Raw genomic sequence first — 4,434 nt, 5'->3', positions numbered from 1 at the left:
GTTCTGTAGCTCCCGTACTAAATTTACGATCTTGTGGGTAATAACGCAGTGCATTATGCTAAATACGTAGCATTGTTTCAGAAAAGCTTCCTCCATCATCGCTTAATGATATTATCTGTGATTTCCTCATATCTCGTTGCTGGCTGTGTCATGTATCATAGTTTAGTATCTTGTAGTTGGCTATAATGAGGTGATCTTTGATGTCTGTACTCTGTGTCACTGTTTAGCTGTTTAGAGCGTTTAGAGGTATGGTGGTATCTGCTGTTGGAACTGTGGCCAGGTAGAGACGTGAAGGGGTTATCGTTTCGTTGAGTTGGAATAGCATTATCTGTGATACATAAACAATAGGGCACGGTTTTTACCATTGATCCACAAATTAGCGTAAATGCATAATAATTGAAGAAACGTCCATTTCTGTGCATAAGGCAAATGGCTATTGGCCGTCTGTGATACTAATTAGGCCTATTTGTTAATTTATTGCTAAGTGTTTCATTGCCTGCTGAGCAAAATTTTTGTGTGTACGCCTTACTCACTGCCAAATGTTGACTATGTGACTTAAATGGATATTTTTGATTCGAGTGTATGAAGAACGGGAGACTATAAAGAGTGAACAGAATCCGTACAGGAATAGTTGGATCGCAAACATAAAAATCAAAACTGACGCCTGAATTCGTGACCAACGGATATTCATACGATTCATACGAACAGGTTTTGAGTCAGTTGATTGCCAAGGGACTATACTTCTGACGTTTGCTGCATTCGAAGATGGTTGAATGGTTTACTTGAACACCACCTTTGCCAAAGTTAACGTCGTATTCCAGGTGAATATACACTTCTGTAATACGAGATGTATAAAAGAGCCAGTAGTAATGAGGAGTTTCATAACTTGTACTCATCTTCAAGTATAATAAGAATGGTCAAGTGAAGGAGGATGAGGTGGGCAGGTCATATAGCACGAATGGGAGAAGAGGAATGCATATAGGATATTGGTGGGAAAGCCAGAAAGAAAGAGACCACTGGGAAGACCAAGGCATAGGTGGGTGGACAATATTAAAGTTGATCTTAGATAGGATGGGGTGGTATTCACTGGATTGATCTGGCTCAGAATAGGGACCAGTGGAGGGCTCTTGTGAACATGGTAATAAACCTTTGGGTTCCATAAAATGCTGGGATGTTCTTGAGTAGCTGCATAATTGCAGCTTCTCAAGAAGGGCTTAGTTCCATGAGTGGTAGTAGTAGTATGTATTTATTAGGAGCTGGGATAACGCAGTCAGTATAGTGAGTGGCTACGGGGGTTGGATGACAGAGAGGCCAGAGTTAAAATCCCTGGTAGGGTCAGGAATTTGCTCCACATCACCCAGACTGGTACTAGGGCTCATCATGCCTCCTATCTAATGGGTGCCAGGGGTCATTCCCCCAGAGTAAGGCAGCCAGAGCGTGAAGCTGAACACTCACCTGCAACTAGTGCTGAGGTAAAGAAAACCTGGAACTATACATACACTCCCTCGTATGCCTTCATAGCATAGTGCTTAATTAGTTAAGCACAGGGACAACTTTACCTTAGAATTTATTTACTGTAGTATGATTCATAACGTCTAACAAACTGCCTAATAGGGGTACTGGTTATTGCAGGTTTATAAAGCGAAGGGTTCATTAATGAAAGTAGAAATACCATGTATTCTTTTTCAGTGATACTAATTATATGAATTTTAAATATACACTTGTGCTTCCTATACAGTTTAATTTAAAAGTCTACAACCCAGTTCCAACTAGCATATAAGCTCTTGTTTGTAGAAATGGACGAATGTTGCTGGGGTAGATGCGTTGGACATCTGCCATTCATGTTTGAAGCCATACTCTATCAGTTAAATCCCAAAATATTTTGTGTAGGAAAGATGTTTTTGTTTCCAAGGAGCGTTTGTGTGGTATTTTTGTTAAGAACTAGCGGTGGGTGGTGAGCATGAAGAGTGTGGAATGTATTACAGGAATTTAAAACAACACAATTTTAGGATCCTGCAGTGAGTAGCACACTCTGTTGTTGCTTTTGTCAGAACATTATTTTGTCATTGATTGCATTATAAGTACCCATAATAGATATATTAAATTATAAAGCTGTTCCCATGTATGTACCTTGAAAAAGTTATGGTAGAGCTTGAAATGGGTGGTTAGCTTCATGCTTGCTCCTGATGCTTTATTCCAAGGCAAAGTACCCCAATATTGATTGTATAGAAGACTGACACATTTTCTCTTCCTGTCACCCTTTCAACATACTTACATAGTTTCTTAATTTATATTACAGTGAAATTGTGTGGGATAATTCTTGAGTGTAAGACATGCCCATATTTTAGAAGGAAAATTTTAGCGAAGATGCTCACAGATTTTAAACAGCATTTTATATTGAGAAAAATGTGTCTTAAAAGGCTTACTCTGGAAAATGTTGCAGTTCTTATATGTCAGTCAGAGTGTGTGCAAATAATACGAGGATCGTACTGAAAGTCATGACCAACAATTTTTTGTAAATATTGCTTTAATATTGACAAACCAAATACACCACCTCAATCTACAGACTTTTCTTTATTTGTCCACATAATCGCCACTTTTTTTGTACACATTTCTCCCAGGGTTTTGGTAGTTTGAAAATTCCCCTTCTGTAAAATTCCATTCAAGCCATCCGAAGACACTGACCACTTCTTTCTGAATTGCTTCCTTTGACTCAAAAACGTTGTCCATACAGCTGATCCTTCACAAATCCAAAAAGATGGTAGTCGGAGGATGGCAGATCAGGGCTATAGGAGGGGTGTGGAAGAACTTCCCACCCCATCTTTGCAATTGCTTCCAATGTGAGGCGAGCGTTGTCATGCAGGATGATGATATTTCATCCCGGACGTTTATCGCGCAATGCATGATGGAGTTTGTGCAGCATCTGGACATAACGAGCAGCATTGATGGTTTGCCCAGGTTCCAGGAATTTGGCCAGGATAAACCCCTCTGCATCCCAGAAGACTGTGCCCATCACCTTTGCAGCTGATGGTACTGTCTTTGCCTTCTTTTTTGATGGAGAATGCAGATGGTGCCATTCCATTTTCTGGCATTTCATTTCAAGTTTGAAATGGTGAAACCATATTGTTTTCAGCCATTTTGTCAGGAGTGATGCTGGTCACGTGATTCAAGCTATTGATGTCACAAGACACTCAAGGTTAACACAACAGCTGGTTCCACCTACCACCATACTCTCTTTTGTCTGCTGTTCCCAGGTTTCATGCAAAAAAAGTTGTTCATGACTTTCGGTATGACCTACGTACGTGTGTATAGTCTCTGCTTGCATACCTAGATGAAACATCCATGATGTCAGATAATGCTTTACAAATTTTCATCTCATTCCTCTTATCTGTAAGCATATTTCTGCATTAGGAATCGTTGGATATTAGAACTGTGACTGGGCTTCATTTATTTTTTATACAACAAAGTATTTGATTGTTGGCCCAGGATCTTGTTCCATGTTTGTAATACACTTTGCCTGTTTCTCTGTTTTGTAACTTTGTTCCAAATGTAATTCGTTCAATAGCCCCACTCCTTTTTTCCAGAGTGCCTTCTACAATTTGCTGCGGTTAGCCCAGTTGAAAGAGCGAGGGGTTGCAAATTATCATGACTGTAAGTTTGATTTCATTGATAACTGCCTTAAATCTGTGTGTGTGCGTGTGTGTGTGAGTGTGCACGCGTGCTTGCGTGGAAGAAAATGTCTGCATTACTACGCAGATTACTTAGAGAATTTCAGCTATTATAGGCCTTTGCAATAGCGCAGTTCAGCCATTGTATAAAGAAAACCTGAAGGAAGAGACCACTTGAAAACCTAATCATAAATGGGAGGATAATATTCAATTAGAACTTAATGAAGTGGAGTGAGAGAGAGGGTTTGGAATGGATCCAGTTGGTACAGAATAGAGACCACTGGCAGCTTCTTGTGAACATGGTGATGAACCTTTGGGTTTGTAAAGTGCAGGGAATTTCCTGGCTGGGTAAATATGGTCACAACTTCTCAAGAGGCTCTGCTGCATGAATAGTTGCTGTTATAACCATGTTATGAGATGGGCATGCCATTATTGTTACTCTTAGCCATTTTGAGATTTTATAACAGAAGAGGAAATGTTTCAAAGAATGGATAATTTTTCAGTAAAATATTTTTATGTAAATATATTGAAATAATTGCCAGCAATGTAAAGTAATACAGTCATGTTATGTGGAGTTTCTCTTATCATCATCATCATCATCAGTAATCTGTCAAGACGACAGTTCCACAGTCTCTTCCAAAACAATTCCTCCATTTAATGCGATCTAGAGCTTTCTCCTTCAAATGACAGTATCCTCTTCTGTCCCCAAGGTCATCCAGCATCTTCTTACATCTTCTTGTGACTTCTATCTTTCCTTCGATAACTT

At 39.5% G+C, this 4,434-nt stretch overlaps 1 protein-coding gene across 4 annotated transcripts in view; it reads left to right on the top strand.

The window, feature by feature from the left end:
• Window positions 1-235: 235 nt before the first annotated feature.
• The window catches only part of LOC111864524 (tyrosine-protein phosphatase non-receptor type 4), a 75,095-nt gene continuing 70,896 nt past the window's right edge, over window positions 236-4,434 (top strand). For all 4 annotated transcript variants that reach the window (XM_033751470.1, XM_023851830.2, XM_023851829.2 and 1 more), the window contains exons 1-2: window positions 236-821; window positions 3,585-3,651. The gene's annotated coding sequence lies outside the window, so the exon portion shown is untranslated. The remainder of the gene's footprint in view (window positions 822-3,584; window positions 3,652-4,434) is intronic.

This window comes from Cryptotermes secundus, unplaced genomic scaffold (genome assembly GCF_002891405.2).
Source record: "Cryptotermes secundus unplaced genomic scaffold, Csec_1.0 scaffold960, whole genome shotgun sequence".
NCBI classification, from domain to species: domain Eukaryota; kingdom Metazoa; phylum Arthropoda; class Insecta; order Blattodea; family Kalotermitidae; genus Cryptotermes; species Cryptotermes secundus.
This window is presented reverse-complemented; position numbering and strand designations above follow the sequence as displayed.